Raw genomic sequence first — 20,585 nt, forward strand, 5'->3', positions numbered from 1 at the left:
CCTGCATCGGGCTCCCTGCTCAGTGGGGAGCCTGCTTCTACCCCTCCCACTGTTTCTCCCCTTGCTTGTGCTCTCTCTCTCTGTGTCAAATAAATAAATAAAATCTTAAAAAAAAAAAAAAGTTTCCTTGAGTCATCTAAAAGCCCAGCTTTCTGTCTCTGGGGAATCTAAAAGGACTCCAGAAAACTCCATGCTTTGATTTTCTCCCTTCTCACTAAATATGAATCATGCTACACTGTTCTTTCATCTGAGCCTTAATTTCTGTTAGTTGACAATGGTTGCTAAAGCAGTTATTCACATAAAATAGCATTTCCCCAAAAAATGTCCCTCAGAACCGTCATTCTGCAGGATACTCTGCAGAGAAAACAAAACAAAATGGTTTTGTGGTTCCATCGGTATGGGAAATGCCTTATATTGCATCTTCTGTTGTGGAGCTTAAAATTTGACATTGTCATGTTAAAGATTCTAAGCAGTATAGAAGCTGTCCTACTTTGCTTAATTAATATTTCCCAGAATTGCAACTTGCCGCTACCCATACCCACCACCATTTTTTGTTGTTGTTGTTTTTTAATATCATACCTTTAGAGACGCTGAGATAAAATAACCCTTGCTGAGGCCCTAGTTAGCCTTACTGAAGAAGATGGTACTTGCACATAATGGGTTATTCATAACTGTCATTATCTTTAGTCCGAAATTAGCAATTATCAGATAAACCCTTGGTGTGAGTGTTTGTATCTATACACATATATTTATTTAAGACAGGTGCCTCACATTCTTACACATAAGGTTTTATCATTTTAATTGCCTGGTCAGTATTGAAGCATCATCTCAGTATCTACTAAATTGCAAGTGTTTTGTCTTTATTTTTTACCTTTCATATTATGTTCCTATTTTTTTGTTATCTTAATTTTCTAAAGATTTCTTTGTCATTTCATGGCTGGCTTCCAGCATTCTGGCAAGTGTGTGTTTTGAAATTATTTTTCAAAGATCCACACACAAAAATCACTCTTAACATTAAGAGGAGCCATCTCCGAAGTTGGCATTGTTTTACTTTGCAAGAGCAAATTTGAATTGAAAGAAGCAGCACTGTATTTTTCTCATGGGTCTGTCCTTGGGCTCACTCTCTGGGAAAATCCTTCTCTCTTCAGATCAGAAAAGAGCACTGACTCTTAAGGAAATAGAATATAATCCACATTTGCCTACAGTAACACACAGTGACTTCAGAAATCTGGGTTTGTTCACATCTGGGTAATGATGGCAGAATGCCCCTAGTTAAAAGGGCTTTCATGATATATGTGGGGGATTTTGATTCCCTGTGCCTCATTTTTCATCTTTGCCTGACTTGATTTCTTGTTCTGTTTTGTGCTTCACTCTTGTACAAATCTCCTACCCTGCCCAGCCCTTCCTGATTCTCTCTCCTACACACATGCATGTGCGCATGCACACATGCACGAACACACATACATATATACACACACTCAGACAAATCACAAGGAAAAAGTGAAAGGGGGAAAAAGTGAAAGGTCACCTTCATAACGGGTTTTCCAGGATTATTTAGATGTAATGAATAAAATTGCAAATTCTATTGAGGCTTTTAGAACTAATGAAAATTATCAATGTGTTACACAGCTGCATTTCAGTTTTGTTTGTCTGAGCCTGGAACAGAATAGATTTTATAAATAGAACTTAAATGTGACCACAGAGCATGCATACTAATCAGTTCATTTTAAGATATTGTTTTGCAATACTTTTAAGATGCACACATGCTGGGAAAAATTACTTGTCAGAGGAACAATGTGGAGCAATTTCTTACCGAAGTTGCTAATGGAACTACTTTTTTCTCTTTTCTTTATTCTTTTTCTTTCTTTCTTTCTTTCTTTCTTTCTTTCTTTCTTTCTTTCTTTCTTTTTTCTTCTTCTTCTTTTTTTTTAATATGAAGCATCTATCCTTATCCATCTTTTCTTTTAGGTAAATGGTAAAATGCAAAAGATTTAGAAAGAAGGAAGGCTTTGTTCCAGCAAATTTCTATAGGAAATAGGACTTAGTGGTGGAAAAGTGATCATTAATTTGGGAAAGTTAAGATAAAGGTAATCAAAATATATTGGTTAGCGCATGCTGTGTTGTATAGTCTATTATACACTTTCTTGACTCATGTAAACCTAGAGGGGCTTTTTTTCCTGGCTGGCTCTAAAGAGATTGGACGCATGTGGGATTGAGTGCTAAGTGGTCCCCCACTGCAAGTATTCTCTATTAGCCACTGATTTCCTCTAAGTAGGCAATCCTATCTGAATAGTTCTGATATCTGGATAACTTCACTCCTCTTTGACAGCACGCCCCCCTGCGAGAATGCATTTGTTTCACTTGTTTGAAGGTGGAAATCCCAGGGGAGAGTTTTGATGTGGGATGAAGCACTAAGCCCAGAGCTTCCCATAAAGGTGAAATGCAGACTCTTTTAGAAGAGGAAAGGTGACTCAAAGGAAAGCTTCACTTCCCCAATCATTAGCAGAAATGAATGTGAAATTGTTAAAACTCAAATGTATTTTAAAAGCCAGCTGTGGCCTCTGTAAAGGTGTGTCTCCTCCATTTCCCCACTGGGCCTCATGAAGGGATTCTTAGCTTCTGAGTACCAACAGAAGTAATGAACCACAAAGAGTTTTGAGGTACCTATCATACTGGTGGGATGGGATGGGGGGGACAGAAATGACCTGGATAATTAAAATTCCTGGAAAACTGCCATTTCATATTAGCCATTCCTCACTACCCCAACTCTTAGTAAAGCCATTGACAAGGAGAAGAAAATAAGCTTATGAATACCAATACCTTCCCAAATCAAACCAGCAAATACCTACTGAATACCCACTATGTCCAAAGTACTGTATTTTTACCAAATTCTTTAGGACAAGTAATTGCAGCATCCCAGGGGTCAGCAACTATGGCCTGTTGGTCAAATCCAACTCATAGCCTCGTTTTGTACAGCTTAGGAGCTGAGAATGGCTCTTACCTTTAAAAAGCATTGTAGGTATGCCTGGGTAGCTCTGTAGGTAGAGCATCTGACTCTTGGTTTTGGCTCAGGTCATGATCTCAGGGTCCTGGGATCCAGCCCTGCATGGGGCTCTGCACTCAGTAGGGAGTCTGCTTGAGATTCTCTCTCTTTCTCCCTCTCTTCCCCCACTTGCCCTCTCTCTCTCTCTTGCTCTCAAATAAATACATACATACATACATACATACATACATACATACATACATAAATAAATATTTTAAAAATTGTAAAAAGCATTGTAGAAGATGAAGACAAAGGAGGGAAGGGGGAAGGGAGTGATAGAAACAGTATATGGCCTCCAAGGTATAAAGTATTTACTATCTGGCCCTTAACAGTAAAAAAAACAAAAAACATGCTACTCCTGCACTGTGCAATATTCAGGAATCAAGAAAATAGTCTGGAAAATTGCGCAGTCCTGAATTATTAAATTCTACCTGTAAAACTAGTAAAGTTAAAAAAAAATAGTGCGATGCAAATCACCGGGGTGGCCAGTGCTTTCTTTCCAGAACTTTTGGAATCTTGGGGTTGAAAGGAATCTCAGGAGTTCTCTAATCAAAGATTTCCAAAATGCAGCTCCATATAAGATTGTGCAAAATAATTGCAGCAATACCTGGAAGAACAGGTTTTTATTTTAATATAACTAGCATATCAAAGACATGATTTCCCAGGTTTTATTGCTTGGAATGAATCTAAAGTATTAAGTAAACAATTGTGCAAATGCTAGTAGGTACGTTAGGAAGCATTAAGATGGCTTGTGAATGAGTATAGTCTACAAAGCACAGATTCTAGTTCAATCTCTTTCCTTTCTATTTTTCAATTGCGAGGGCTAGACTGAGACTATATCTATCTTAAAACCAAAAGAAACACACATCACATATACCTTTATTTTAAAGCAAGAAGTGCTCTCTATTTTAAAAATCAAATATTGTTAAAATTATATAGCATAGAAATTTAGTTTCCAATAATCCCCTTGCAAGAATTACCCACTGTTAATAATTTGGTTTATCTCTCTCCAGATAAGATTTTCTAGGCACATAATAACATAGCTAATATCTATTACATCTAGGCATGATTTTTTGGTTTCTGACATTTCTGATCTATAAATTATTATTATTGGCATTCAAATCATGTTTAGATTTTTAAGGGAAAAACTAAAAGGGGCTTTACTTAGAATGTTGATTGCAATCCAAGTAGTTGCATATTGGGAAGCAGGGTGCAAATTGGGAAGGATTTTATCCATTAAATCCAGACACAGAGGAGGTTGGGAAACTAAATGAGTGATTGTGAGTCGTTTATGCAGTTCTTTCCCACAGTCTTCATTTCTGCCTAGGCTGAAGGTTAACCTGAAAGGTTAATAAAATTGCTGACAGCTTGTGGGCCCCGGGGTGATGATAAAATTTACCACCTCTTCCTAAGAGGAGTTCCTGCTTCTCTTTCAGCTCTCCTCACTTCATATTCACACTAGCAATTCTCGAAATTTGTAGTTCACAGTCCATTTTTAGACAAGGCAAAGAACACCAAAAGCCAGCTCCCTCCACCCGTACCCAAGGGTACTTCTGAATGGAAAATAAACTTGCTGATGAACAGTTAGTTCGAAGACACAAAATAAACAATGGCAACACAATTTTGCCAGTGATATAGAAAAATTAGGTTATCATTTACCTGCTTAAAAAAAAAGTACAACCTTATTTACAAATACAGTGTCCTAGGAGTTTAAACTTATACTGCAGTTATAAACCAGTGTCCTATGAATTTAAAATATGTACTCGCTCTTACAGTTTTCACAAGCTATTTAAGTGTCACAGAAGTGTTACAAATACATGGGTGGCACATCACTACTGTAACACTACTGCTTTAGCAATAGGAATATGAGTGGTTCATTTGTGAATGTGTACTTTGAATCAAGTCTGGTTATTGTAGGTGAAAGCACGGGTAATGTAACCTGTAGACTTTAGGGTTAACCAGTTAACACACAAACTTAATCAACAGTGATGAAACTAACAGTAATTTATAATTTTTTAAAAAGAACAACAGTAAGTGAAAACCACAATCAAATCAAGTCAGCTCTGCTAATAGATTGCAAATAAGACGCCCTGCCTGAAAATTCCAACCATAAATAAGCCTTTCGACATATATAGTGTGTGTCCTCTGCAACATTGGCAAGGCCTCTGTGGCAGCCCAACTTAATATGAGAGTCTTCCATAGAGTATATTAACCTGTTAATTTTAGCTAACAAATATCAAATTTTGTTAAGCCTTAAATTAATTTATCATACAAATTAAAGTTGTTCTCTCTCTCTCTCTGTCTCTTTCTTTCCCTCTCTCTTTCTCTTTACCTCTCTCTTTTGCTTTCCCTCTCTCTAGCCTCTCCCTCTCCACCTGGGATTGGTAAAAAATGCAGAGTCTCCTCAGTGGGTGGGAGCTCCTCTTTAAGAACTGAGAAATGGGAGGGGCTTCTATTCTTTAGTCTTCAGTGATAACCTTTGAGATTGTCAGCCCTAAATTACATGGGTCTGGTAGAAAGTGGGAAATTTACCTATTCACCCATGCCAGATTTGGCCCCAAGACTTTTGCTAGAAGTTCAAGGTTTCAGAGATTATTTTTTAGCGCCTAGGCATTTACTTCACCTGGACACAGCTCTGGCCTCTATAGAAATAATTTAGATGTTCCCTGGAGTCTGGCTGTTCTCCATAAACCAAGAGTCCTCTCTCTTGAAAGTAATCTTTCTTTCCATTGTAGAGCTTAGGCTTATGAAACAAAGGGAAAGTAAAAGAAAAAAAAAAAAAAAAGCTCTTATTTTTTCTTCTTAGAAATAAGAGAACCTAGACTTTCAAGGCTGCTCTGGGTAAGTTGGGAGTGGAGAGATTTTACTCCCTTGTAATGTACCTATAACAAAGAAAAAAAGTGGACACCATTAATTTCTCCATCTGAATTCCTGCTACACCACAAATTGCCCTCCATTTTATATAGAAGTTTGATCACTTGATTACTTTACCCAGGACGGGTGGACTGCAGATAATACGTTGAATATAACCGACCATAATGATTTCAGAAGCTGGCTACTAGGTCTCCTTACCCATCACACTTCTCTTCATCTGTCCAAATCAAATTATCTTTCTTTGGATTAAAACCATACAATAGACCATTTCCCTCTGCCTACACAATAAGGACACGATAGACACCTTCCTAGGATAAAGGAGCCCAACTATTTGTGAACACACGTATTTCTCCTGATTTACCTTCCAGATGATACAGGGCAGCCGTGTTTCACAAAATGACTTGCAAATTTCCCAAATGTTCTAAGCTACCTCAGCCAGCCTGAAATATTTTTTCCTCTCGTCCACCCACCAATCTGTAGCTTTGCCCAGCTGGCTAATGTGTCCTCACCTTTATTTTTACCTCAGCTGTTTCTGCCTCTTGGAGTACTGTCCTGATCCCACCTTGGCTGAGTTGGCTTCTTCTGTGTTCCCATGATATCCTGGGAACACCTCACTTAGAGTACTTATCAGAGTGTATTTTAATTTGGAATTTCCTTACTTGTCTTCCTCACAAGACCCTGAGCTCTTAAATGTAGTGGCTATATCTTGTTTATTGCTGTATCTTTCAAATTTAGCACAGCCATGGTACCTAACAGATGAGCAATTATCATTGCATTTAACGAATGATTCCCTTTAGCATGGCAGTTTAAAGAAATAGTAGTACTAAAAGTAGTAGATATAGCAATAAAAATCATACTAATATTTATTGTTACACATACTATCTCAGTTAAACTTTACAACCACCTTTCTTTAAAAAGCTAGTGCTTCTTAGAAGTGAAACAGCCAAGGTGACAAAGTAGTAAAAAATAGGGCTGGGATTTTAACCTAGGTTTACCGGACTCCTAAACTGTATTTAACTTCTGTGCTTCTTAGAAGTGAAACAGCCAAGGTGACAAAGTAGTAAAAAATAGGGCTGGGATTTTAACCTAGGTTTACCGGACTCCTAAACTGTATTTAACTTCTGTGCTACCCTGGGCAAATTCTAGAGGTTACTTCTGTGCAGATCATTAGTTTTGAGGTCTACCACCCTGAAAAACAAATCTGTAGTGCCCAGTGGTATTACCAAACAGACGAAGAAAATGAACATTTTTTTTCCTAATAATCCCTTCTGTGGGAAGTTCTTTGAGAACTGTATACTCAAGTCTGGCCCTCAGTTCAGCAAACCCCACAATTACTCGACTACTTCACCTGGAACAGATTTAAACCATGGTATAGTTGTTTTATAGTAGGTAGTACATTCAACTGAAGAAGCTTTTTAAGAGATGACTAGATGTTCTAGGAAAGATAACTGTTGGTCATTGTTTTTCGTGGCCAAATACTCATTGAAAATAGAACCTTTTCCAGTTTTATTCTGACTTCAAAGCCAGACAAAAAATTTAAATAAATTATGTGTGGGGCAGCACAGTCAGATCATTAGAATCCTCACCTACCCAGAGGTTGTTGAAAGAAGTGATCTCACCCCTTAACTTTCAAATTTATACAGAAAGTTAAAAAAAAACACAAAAAACAAATTTTATTAAAGTTCTGTTTTTCTCAGCATCTTTTCCCAAGGGACTATAGCATGGTTGTACATAGGATGCTAAAACTTTGTTCCACTGCTCTTAATCAGTTTTCTGTGAAGGAGATGTTCCATGGTAAAACCTAGTGTGGAAATGGGGAGTTTAAAAAGTTAAGCAGATTTTTCTTTCTTTTTTTTTACTGGACCTTTCATATGGTATGCATTGTGACATTCTGAAAAGATAATGCAATTTGAGAAAAATCTAATCTGATTGCATGACTTTTATTTTCAGTTTCACTGGTGTTTACTAGAAGGATAATCATGGAATTAAATCTTTCAGTTAAAGTACTTCTGTTCTTTGTCAGAACTCATAGCACATACCAATATATCATATAAGGATGGTTTTGAATTGCTTAAAATGTGGTTCATGATTAACTTTGTTAGAGGTTCCTTAATGGCCATAGTTCTCTATTTTCTATTCCAGTTGGGAAGATTTTAATAGTCACATTTTATACAATATAAACCATCCATATATGGCCTCTCAATATGTACTGCAGGGTTGAGAGAAAGGGAGGATCTCTCTGGATGCACATAATCAGAGGAATTCATTGTAGAGGAATTCACATGTGAGCTTGGACTAAAAGTTACTTAGTCTGGGATTGGTAGCAAGGGGAAGAGGAGAACTCCCGGAGGGGATACAGTTTGAGCAAAGGTACTGAATCAAGTGTCAGAAATGTGTAGGTAAAGAGAAAACCCGGTTCTGAGGTGACTAAAGTATTTATTTGGGATTCAAAGACAAAGAAAGTTGGAAGCTAGATTGGAGCTAAATAGGTGAAGTATTAATGTCAGAGTATTTCTAAATATCTGAATGCTAGGTATGGCATTGAAGAGTATTCAGACATCTTGCTAAATTTTTAGTGCCAGTGCATAACTGACTCCTAGTTTTCATTGCTGTTCTTGAGAGAGGAAGCCAATACAGACCACCAAAAAATGATTTGAAACAAAGCAAAATTTTTGTTTCTCTAAGTGTCACTCAGTTGTGGGTCTTCAAAGCAGGAATCAAAAGACCTAGATACAGGACTAAAAGGAAGACACACAGCAAAATAAAATGAGATTTTGAGTGAAGATTGATTCATGAAGGAGATCATAGATCTTTCTTTGCCATTAGTCATAGTCAGCTTTTATGCCACCAATGCTGATTTCAACTATGCTAAAGCCTGATTCAGAAGGGACTCCCTATGATTCCAGCAGGCCCAGGTCACTCAGCAGACACTCTCCAACATGCTCACTCATTGCTTGACGAGCTTTTCCTGAAACTGAATAGTGTAGTGATTACAAGTACAGAACTGGGGTTTGATTGCTTAGTTTCTCTGATACAGGTTTCTTCACCATGTGCAAGTTATTTGACCTCTTTAAGCCTCAGATCTTTCTTTTGGAAAATGGGCACATTCCACTTCTTACCCTGTAGGGTTGTGGGAGAATTAATAAAGCTCTGAGCATAGCTCCTGGGATAGGGTAGGTGCTCAGTAAATCTTAACTGCTACTTTGTTTTTGTTGTCACCCTGAACTGCTTGAAAGAATGCATGAATTTTGTTGCTGCTCTTAAAAATCCCAAAAAGTAAAATCCTACAGAAATATGAAGAATGAAACAAATGGAATTGTTTTAATTCCTGGCAAATAGTACTTTTTTTTTTTAAACATATTTTTGCCATGGCCAGAAACATCAAAAAACAATCATAGCATCAGCACCTTCAAGTCCAGTAAAAAGTTACCATTTCCTTTAAATCTCATGTTGCCTCGATCCTGCTAGTAGCCAGCACACATTTAACATGTTCAAACAAAATACAATCCATAAGGATATTAATATAGTTTAGGGTAATTTTTGGAATCTGAGCACAAAGTGACAGTTGATATAGACTTTTACTTATCAATATATCTGTTTCCCTCTTTCTACTATATGACCATAATAGTTATTAATCTCAATACTTCTAATTTTTTTTTTTTATTCTTGGCTACTTTTCTGATATATTAGTTCTTAGCAAGAAAAAACTTACTTGGTAATAGTAGACATAAATTCCACTGTCTCTTCACAGCTCACCATTTACAGTAATAGATAATGGCATAATTACTTTTTGAGTTTTAAAAAATCCACTGCAGGTATATGTACATTTATTTGGCTTGGAAGTTACTTTTTTTAGTATAATTCATTTACTGTATTTGGTATGATGAATGGTTCCAGATGAAGCCAAACATCTAAAGAAAATTATTTTTAGTAGACTCATAACCCAGGTATTAAGAATATTTTTTGCTTTGGGGCACCTGGGTGGCTCAGTTGGTTAAGCTTCTGTCTTTGGCTTGGGTCATGATCCAGGCGTCCTGGGATCGAGCTCCCGAGTAGGGAGCCTCCTTCTCCCTCTCCCTCTGCCTGCAGCTCCTCCTGCTTGTGCTCTCTCTCTGTCAAATAAATAAAATCTTAAAAAAAAAAAAAAGAGAGAGTGTCTCTTGCTTTTTTTCACCCAAAGGCACCAAGGCAGTTTTTCTCAAATTTATCACCATCACCCATCAGGAGTATTTTTTTTTTTCTTGGTTTCTAGGTGATATACCTGTAGCCATCATTCATCGGCTCAGTGAAAATGTACTAACTACTCTGAACCAGGCACTGCTCTAGGCACTGGGGATACAGCAGTGAACATGAAACAGATAAGAATCCCCATGCTCATGGAGCTCTTAGTCTAGTGGCATTACACTAGTACATTATCGCCATATAATGGCTGCAAAAAGAAGCTCACAAGGTCTCTCTCATACATAAACTTAAAAAAACTGAATCTGTCATGCATTTCACCTTGGCTAGATCTTTTCTGGCTACTCAGTCCAAAATGTGCCATCTTGTTTTTTATGTGTATTAAATCAGGAAGCGTGAAGAGTCTCAGAAAGTAGGATCAGAAACAAAGTTTATGATTCACAACAAAAGCGGCATGCAGGGTGTCATTTTAGCCCCAGTTCCCTGACACCCAGTTCCTCCGGGTAATGCGTTGAGGGCCAGATGGAACCTATACATGTAGTAGGGCACCTTAGAAGAGAGAAGACTGATCTAATGAGGAGACTCTACTCACATATAAAGGTGGCTTTCAAATCTGCCCATTCTCCCTGCAAAGAGAGAGATTATTTTTATTATCGTGGAATGTAAGCAAATATCTTCAAGGAGAGATGTCTTGTGTGTCTATATCTTTCAGAAAATGTATATACACGTGTTCCGTAGGGGGTCTTGTTCTCTGTCTTTTCAAGGATGCCTGCTTGTGCAAGCATTCCTAAGAAGATTATCCGCATATAGGAATTAGTGAACATATAGGAATGCCACACATTCATAGAGAAATATTTCCCAACAATATTTAGGTTGTTGGGAAATATTATAATCTAATTACTGCAATTAGATTGCAAGCCCCATGAGAATAGGGATGGTGTTCTATTTCATATACCTACCATAATGTTGTGCATGTGGTCGGTGCTCAATAAAGCTCAATAAATATTTGTTGAATGAATAGGATTGATTTTAAAGATGGTGGTGATAATGATGGTCATGTTTTTTTTTTTTGCTCCATAGTGTTCAGAAGGAAATTAGTCTTTCTGAGACTTAAGGCAACAATGTTTTGGAGAAACCACAGACAAAATAAAGGAGAAGTTACTAGCCATGTTTGCTCAAAAATATGAGCGTGATAAATTAGGTTATCTTTACTTCAAGGAAACAGTGGTTCCCAGATTTGTGGAGTTTCTTATTGTTTTGTGTTTTTTCTTTTTTCCTGTTGAGCATTACACCTATAAAATGTTCAAGTTTAATATAATATATCAGAATAATTAGAAAACATTAAATATTGTACTTCCCTCATTGGAAATTACATTGACATTTTCAAAATTCTGAGAATTTCTGCATAATCAATAAAATCAACATTAACAAAAAAATGGAAAACAAATGATCCATTTAACTTTTTTAACCTATCTTTTCCAAATGTACCTATTTTAATCTGTTTAAAATTTATTAACATCTCATAGAATATGTGTACAACAGAATGTATTTTGAGAACTGTAGCTATCCTTTAGGTTCTTGAAATACGGCAAAATATTTTACTGATCAGATTTCTAGTTCCACCTACTAATCTTGGTTCTGGAAATATGAACCTCCCAAGAGTTCTCAGAACAGGAATTATTTTCACTACACTCTTGGACTTTTGTTTATTTTTGCATATAAGTAATGAAAAAAGGCAAAAGGGGATAAGAGTGGCTTTCATCAAAACCATGGCTGGTGACTTAACCCAGTATATGGTCTTAGAAGAAATTGAGAGAGTTTTGTCAGGCTTTCAGGGTTTCACATTCCAGACCAGTAGTATCATTGTCTGGCCCTCATTGTCATCCCCTCCCCCATGTTCCTAATGGATGCTTTTCTGAGATTTTGAACTTTGGTTATATCTTTTGGATGAGAGGTATAGGGGTAGTGGTGGGGTGGGAGTTCGTGGTTTCTTTAAATAGAAACCATATTTATACATAGTCACCTGCATTTTTTCATGAAATTACCCAATGGTTTCAGCCAAAGAGCACAAGCTTATGGCAGCCTGTGTTAGCAGGGTGAACACCTGGAACAATGCCAGTCCTTCCAGCTAGCAAGCCAGTGTTAAATGAAAGCAACTCTGTGTTGACAGCTTTGACAGAAGGTGCCACATACAAATTATAGTTAGTTCAAAAGTTAGCTGCCAGATTATTAATTTGAAAGGAACGTGCACGGTGTAGTTTCCCCTTCTAGATCTCTGGCTGAGCTTTCTCATCTGTTGATGCTGATCTCCCTGCTTCCTTTAGCTCCTATCACAACACTGGAGACTCTGGAAGTCCTTGCCAGGAAAGAGTCAGAAGGCAGAGAACAGCCAGGCAGGCTTTTGCTCTTTTGAAGTTTCCAGTGGGTCTTGGCTATTTATGTGGCTTTCTGAACAATTATCTCACGTGTAGAATTCAGGACAATTTCTAGACCCTGGATCGCTCATCTGTAAAAAGAGAAAAAGATTGGAATAAATAGGATAGGCCTGGTAATCTGTCAGGACCTTTTACAAAATAATTTTTTCTGAGGTTAAAAATAACACATGATTATTAAATAAATTAATATAAAAGTATAAATTGGAATATAAAAATTACCCATAATTCTGCCTTACTCAGACCTCTTACCAATATTTTATTGTGTATTCTTTGAGATTTTATTTCCTGTTTACATATTGATGTTTTTACATGTTACGATTCATATATTCTATTCTGCAACTTTTTTTTTCTTTTGCTTAGTAATTGGGCATACTTTCCTGTCAGTAAGCTAGATTTCTTTTTTTCTTTTTAATGGCTGTATAGTATTCCATTGTATGGATACTTCATAACCTGTTTACTCAACCTTTTACCAATCTGTATTTGCATGGTTTCCAGTTATTCACCAGTGGAAATAAAACTGTAGTAAACAGCCCTCTGGATACATTTTTTCACTCTTGTCTGTATAATTTTACAGGATAAATTCTTTGAAAAGGAATTGCTGAGCCAAGGGCCCAAGATCCTCTTCAACACTACTTAAGATGCAGGGTCACCTAGGCAACCACCTCATATCAGATCTTGTCTTCTAGTGAGAACTCCCTCTCTATGTAATGGCCCCCAAATTAGCAAATTTCTAGAACTGCACTTCTGCTGGGGCTTTTCACTTCTTATCCAGCATGCAAACATAAAATGATTCCTTTCTTGCTCATTTTTGTGGGTGATAATGTGTTCCTCCCACCCAGCACTTCTTTTTATTTCACTACAGCTGTAAGAAGCGCTTATAAAAGCAGCAATCTAGGTTACCTGAAAACCTTTTCCTTGTTAACATGGCTCAAAAAACTAAGACTGGAGATAGAATCGGAAGGCAGTAGCTCAGCCCTGGTTATATAAAGGTGCTTTTGGGTGTATCATTAACTTTTCCTCTTTGGTTTATCTGTTAAAAAAAAAAAAACAGGGGCACAATTCATTTGTTAAGTTTTAGTGGATGGGCTCATAGGCCTTGTTAGGGCAGACCCACTCCATCGCCTTCTCTTCACACAAGTGAATGCAGTTTAGTTTAGAAAAATGCTAAGTGAATGAGATGCTTCATAATAATAAACAAGTATCTTAATACTCTGTGATTAGCAGTCTGTAATGACTAATGTTTAGACCTCCCTGTTCCTGTCAAAAATCCATTTTATCAGACACAGAAATGGCCTAAATTATTTGAGATGCATTAGCTATGAAAAAGACCTCTTGCAGAACTAGATATTTAAGTCTGTGACCCTTCTGAGCTGGAGCAGCAATTACACGAGCTATCTGTTCCATTCAGACCCAAAAAAGAAAGTATTCAGTGCCAGTAACCCAAAGCACAGTAGTTTCAGACTCAAGATACTCTCATGTCAGTATTGACTTATATACTCTGCCTCACCACCCCTTACCCCAAAATTGCTCTTACCCTCCAACCATCTAGTATTTCTCAGACTTCTCAGGACCACCTGCAGAACAATTGCCTACTTGTTAAATTGCAGACTCCTGGGCCCTATCCTGCCCTAAAGAAAGTGTGCTTGAAATATGCAATTTAGAGGAGTATCCCGCCACCCCCAGGTAATTTAGATGCACTCTAATATTTGAGGAGTTCTGCTATATTGGATCGCGCATCTGAAACATTCACATGCACAGGAGGCACCTGGCAACTAGTTAAGATGTAATTTGAGATCTGAGCTGGGCCCTGAGGTTCTGCATTTCAGGATCTCAGATTTGGTCATGCCGCTGGTCTATGTAGGGATCCCACTTTGAGTAGTGAAGCCCTATCGTGGGACACTTGAAGGACAAGGCTCTTTCATTTTTCAACCCCAGTGTGGGATTAAGTGTAATGAATGTTTCTTTGACTGAACAAATGAATTGATATCAAATCAGTGGAGGTGAGAACACTGGAAATGTTATCTAGTCTTAATATTGAAAAAAATTCAGCACAGACAGTGTGATGTGTATGTTTATGTTCCTTTTAATATATAGGACATAGGGGTGGTTAGTTGTCATAATCGGGTGTACATATACCACACAAAAGACTACATTCCAGAGGCAGCTATCACAGGAACAACTTTCTTTATGAACAACAGTGGGGTTTTGTTAAATAACAAAAGAAATGTTAGTCGAAAGGTGTCACTGGGAAATCTATGATGTTCAAGACATGTGCAGTGATAAAATATAGAGGTGTTCTCTGCTTTTACAAGAAATTAAGAATTGAGAGAAAACAGTAGACTATATTACTGGATTAGTGGGCTGCTGATTAAACAGGTCTTCTGACTCCGTGGTTAGCCAGGTCCTACAGAAAGCACCGACCTTAATGATACAGTTTATGCAATGTAGTCTTGGAGCACATAAAAGGGTGGAGGCCTGGCATTCAGATATATGATTGTTCTATGCCTGGATGCTAATAAATGCTTGTATTTGGGGCTCAATTTCCCTGACACTTGTTTTCATTGTAACCTGTTTGTGTAAGAAGTAGGTCTGTAGATCACATGTAACCACAGTGAATAACAAAATTGGCTCAGGTCTGCAGGCAACAGGAAATACCTGGGTCCAAGTTCACTGCCATCTTTGTATTTGATCTGTCCACAAACAATGGACAGGGAGAAGCAGAAAGGGCCAAGAGCTGGCTCTGTCCAATTATGCTAGTTATGTGTCCTCTTAGGGGACCAGCAGCCATGATCCTCATGCAAGCTCCCAGAGAAGAAAGGAGTGAGCTTGGTCCCATCTTGTCCTCCCACCTCCATTCAGTTGACAAATAGCAAATTTCTCCTTTAATGAAAAACTTTTATCTGAGGAAGTACATATTGGGAATATCTCAGGCTGTAGTAGAAGTGTATTCTAAGCAAATCAATAATAGTAATGATAATGATGGTGATGGTAACTTAAATACTATAAGGTGAGATATTACTAACATTTTATTAAATATTAGGCATTAGATACCCATTTTTCTGATCAAATTCAGTGATAAATGGGGTGATATTTGTGATAGTATGTAGAAAGGTAAGAAAATGTGAAATAAATTTTATTTATGTTTTAGGGGACAAAGTTCTCATATGTCAGTAAAACATCAGGAGTTTTTGCCTTGTGAGATGGTACAAGGTATTTTGAATGACTATTGAAATATGGAAGTCTAATTTAAGCAGAGCTTGAGATAGAGGTCCCACAGAGAATTTTTCCTTTCCTCTGGAGATTCAGAAGATTTGTAGGCACACATGGGAAGGCAGAGCTGTGAGGAGATCAGGGAATTTTAAGGTTCACAGAACAAATTGCATGAATGCTTTCTCAAAATTTACTCAATTACACATAGTTTAAACGAGAAGGGGGAGGAGAATGTTTTTTGATCATCAAAGTGCAAGTTAAACTTTGGTCCTCATCAAAATTTTATTACATGTTCTATGAAAAGGAGTCTGGCTTGAAAGACCAGGAAGGAGACTCACTGCTGGTTACTTTTGCTTCTCCTGAAAGGCCTTTTCATTCCTCAAGTGTATCCCGGTCTTGTGCAATTTAGGCCATTCTTGCTGAGTTAACCAGACCAGGGAGGTCAGTAGTGATACCATAAAGGAATGAGTATAGAATGACTTTAAGGACCCAAAGCCCAAATTCTGTCATAAGGGTTGTCAAACTTTCTGTAATGACCAGACAATACATATTGTAGTCACTGGGGCCAACTGTCTCTGTCACAGTTACTCAGGTGTATCATGGTAGCACAAAAGCAACTATAGACAATATGTAAACAAATGAGTATGACTGTGTGCCAATAAAACTTTATTTACAGAAGCAGGTGGAGGGCTTAGTTTGCTGCCTCCTGCTCTACATCAATGGAGTGTATGTCTTTGCCTTGCTGTTTCCTGTGAGTTAAAGAAATATCTTTTATAATAGACTTGTCTTTAATGATTCTTTATTAAAGGTTTAACAAGCATTTCTTTAGCACCAAGTATGTGGACTACACTGTATTAGTACTATGTATTGGGGGATCAGGGGGCAGAGGGAATAGGAAGAAGGGAAAATGAGTAGCATCAAGTTTCTTCACCCCAAAATGGCTTAAAATATTTCTAGGGAACACAGGCATGAAAGTAAATGGGACAAGTCAAGGAGGAGAAGTAGGTTTAGTGTATAAGCAGCTAGGTACAGGTATAAACTGTATTTATCTCTTGGTTTATTCCATTGCCCCAGGGGTAAATGGATAGTAAAGAATTCCCCCCAGAGCTCAGGAGATCTGTAGTTGACTGGAGTGATTATATATCCATCTATGAAATTCAACCCATTGTGATTAGACATTACCTGCCTCATCCTCTTCCTTGGAAAGGCCATATTACTAATGCTTTCTCCTATCTGATATAGCACCTTTTCTCAATTTTTTTCCCTATTCTCAAATTTTAATGTTCCTAAGAATCATCATCAGACACTCTTGTTACAATGCAGATTCTGTGTTTAGTAGGAGTGGTGTAGGGGGTGAGATTTTGCATTTCCATCATGGCCACTGATGCCAGTTTACCAGGACATATTTTTCAGTGGCAAGGTCTGAGGCTACTTTAACAGGTCTACAGACAGCATGCACATTAGATGAGGATCCCGGCATCCCAGACTAAAAGTATTTTCTACTAGAGGAATTTCAGAGTGTAAATGTTGAATAGATAAATGATCTTCCTTAAAAAATCTTGCCAACTTTCTTCCCCAAGAGTAAGGTGTCTATAAATTCCCCATTTGCTTATTATGCATCTTTATAATGTGACAGCTGCTGTGAAAATACAAATAGATTATCTGAGTTGGTTAACACTTTATGCTAAACCTTAATATTATACTCTAGGTTGAAATGGCTTCTTAGATAAGTGTGGGAGAATGGGGTAAAGGAGAGGGGAGGTTTGGTGAATAGATAAAGGATCACAAATGTTTAGGTCATAGACACTGCCTAAGGCAGTTAAAGGCTGTGTTGAAACTGCTGGAGTAGCTGTGGACACACAGAGAGATTCCAGACCCAGGGCTGAAAGAGCAAGATGCAGAGAAAAAGGTCCAGAGGAAATGGGCAGGGAAAAACACTGGGATTTCCTCCACTTCACACTGACAGCAATATGAGGGATGATCTCGTTTTGTGTTTCTCACTTTTCTGGCCCCATGTTCCTAAGGCATACTTACCAGAGCTACTTTGAACCTGTGGACACCACATTATGCCTTATTTCTCCTCCCCATACCCAGCCCCCAGGCTGGTATATCAGATTCTGAGGGAGGAATTGGGGATTCTCATGTCTGATAGATCCTGCTGGTTTGAGGATTCATAAAGCTTACTTATCTTATAGATGGGAAACCCAAGGTGTAGGGACAGTTGACTTGCCAAAGCTTAGCTAAATCATTTTTCCATAATTGGTCTTCAAAATCAGATCTCCTGACACTCAAGCTCCTGTCAATCTACTGTAGTCTCTACTCTTCAGAGACATTTTTTTTTTTTTTATTAAGAAACTCAGTGACATTGTGTAGGCCATTTATCAATTATTTATAAGCTCATTTTTTCCCAATATTATGTAATTAGTTATCACAACACTTTGGAAAAGTGCTCACTGATCCTCATAACAATGCCTGAACTATTGATTGTATGATCTCAAGTAAAGCTTGATGAATTAATTGTTATTACCTTTCCTACTTAATAGCAAGATCAATTTATTCAAAATGTTTATATGACAAATAGCGTTTGCATTATAACACAAAAAGCATCCTAGGAAATATATGTTAACACAGACCCTGTCCTTAAAAGGCTTGCATTTTTAGTGATGAGACATAGTCATGAAAATCTTGAGAAATGCTCAATGAGGGGGCCTGGGTGGCTCAGTCAGTTAAGTGTCTGACTTCTGCTCAGGTCATGATCTCAGGATCTTGGGATCAAGCCCATGTCAGGTTCCCTGCTCAGCGGGGAGTCTGCTTGTCCCTCTCCCTCTGCTTCTATCCCACTCATGCTCACTCTCTCTCTCTCAAATAAATAAAATCTTTAAAAAGAAAGAAAGAGTGCTCACTGATTTGCCCAGAAGAATTGTATTGGATTTCCAATAAAATATTATGAAAAAAATATGACATGTGTACCTTATTAGAATAAATAGTTTATCACACTGAGTTTTAATTGTCTGCTATTTGTTTAGCCACAAATTAAAGTAAAACATAAAAAACAAAACAAAACAAGAAAGCAAAGGTTACCCGTTGCCTAGGATGATGACTATGCATGTTAGTCACTGAACAATGTTGTTTATATATGGTATATATTTGTTTTATATATATAAATGTGTATATATATATATATAATATATATATTTTATCTGGACATTGTGTTCTTTTCTATTTTGGTAAAAATAATTTATCAGTATAGATATTTTTGCTTCAACACCTTAACCAATGCTTCTCAGACTTCATTGTACAAAATTATGCTATCAAAATTTTAAAATTAATGTTGAATACCAAATATTTTGCATGTATACACTATGTATCTATAAACACCAATGTATCCCTCCTACAAAGAAGACATACCCTATTATAGCAAGTGATTTATATAAATTACTTCATTTTTATCCTCCCAACAACCTTCTGAGATAGGAAGGGATTGTCACCGCCATTTTACAAATGAGAAAACTAAAGTAAGTTAGCTGAGGTCACAGAGTTATTGAGTGGTAAAAAGAGGCTGTAAGGGATAAAGTCCAGAATCTATTCTTTGAGCCCTGAAGGTACAGCCCCGGGGTCAGCAAACTGTGTGCCCCCCCCTAGGCCAAATCCAGCAACTGCCTGTTCTGTAAATAAAGTTCTGTTGAAACAGAGCCACAGCAGTTCCTTGAAGTATTATCTATGGCTTCTTGAGAGCCACAACAGCGAAGTTGAATACTTGTAACACAAACCCTATGTCCGTCTTAACTTAAAATATTTGCTGTCTGATCCTTCATAGAAAAAGTTTGTCAGTCCTCTTCTATTGTATCAAATATACCATTCAACTCTGTGAATTAAATGAACAGTTGTGTCCTATAATTTTGAAATGTGTGTTAATATAGTGTGTAAAATACCTAGGTGCACCCCCAACTTTTCTTATTTCCAGTATAGAAGTAAAACTCATCATACTTTTTATATTTTCTGTCATTTTGATGAATGATTTATAAGCCAAAGTTAGAACTATCTTGCATTCTCTCTTGGCCTAAACATTTTAAACATTTAGAATTTGGTTCAGGGCACACAGGAAATGTATGCCTATTAGGATTAACATTTTAACATGTGCTTTTCTTAAACAGGTTACAACATAGTTATAGTTTAGAAGTCTAATGAACGTTTGGTGGTATTTTGGGATAATAACTTCAAACTATACTTATTTTTAATTATATTTTCTTACCAAGCTCCTTTTAAAAGCTACAGAAAAACATACATTGTAAAATTGCTAATAAATTGTAGAAGAGTTGTGCAGCATATTTTTCTTCCTAATTTTAAGGAGGAGTTTTTCAACATTATTGTGAATCATAATTATGTCATTATATGTTATAAATATATTACATGTATTTACACTACATAATTAGACCTAATTCTAATTATGTAGATTCATGGTAATCAGCTAAAATTTGCTTTAAAAAACCAAGATAATTCCTCTAACAGATGCTACCTTAATAGAATATTAATTTTGAGAAAATCTCATGAAAATAGGAAAATTAATAAGTAATGATTAAACTTCTAACATGCAAGCAGAATAAGATGCCATGTCACCACTCTCCTAAAGCTTTATTATAAGAAAAAGTGTTCTGAAATACTCTCAAAAATTTCTTAAATAATGTTTTGGAGAAATCATTTCTTAACTTGAAAGAAAAAGCAATCCAATAATAAAACCTAAAAGTTTTAAAGATTTGTTTTGGTTATACCATAAATACTTGCTTTTTAAAGCTCCTTATATACAAACCTTTTTAAAGTAACAAAGAGGTAAATAAAAACACTAT

This window comes from Phoca vitulina, unplaced genomic scaffold, assembly GCF_004348235.1.
Source record: "Phoca vitulina isolate PV1807 unplaced genomic scaffold, GSC_HSeal_1.0 scaffold6, whole genome shotgun sequence".
Taxonomy (NCBI): Eukaryota; Metazoa; Chordata; class Mammalia; order Carnivora; family Phocidae; genus Phoca; species Phoca vitulina.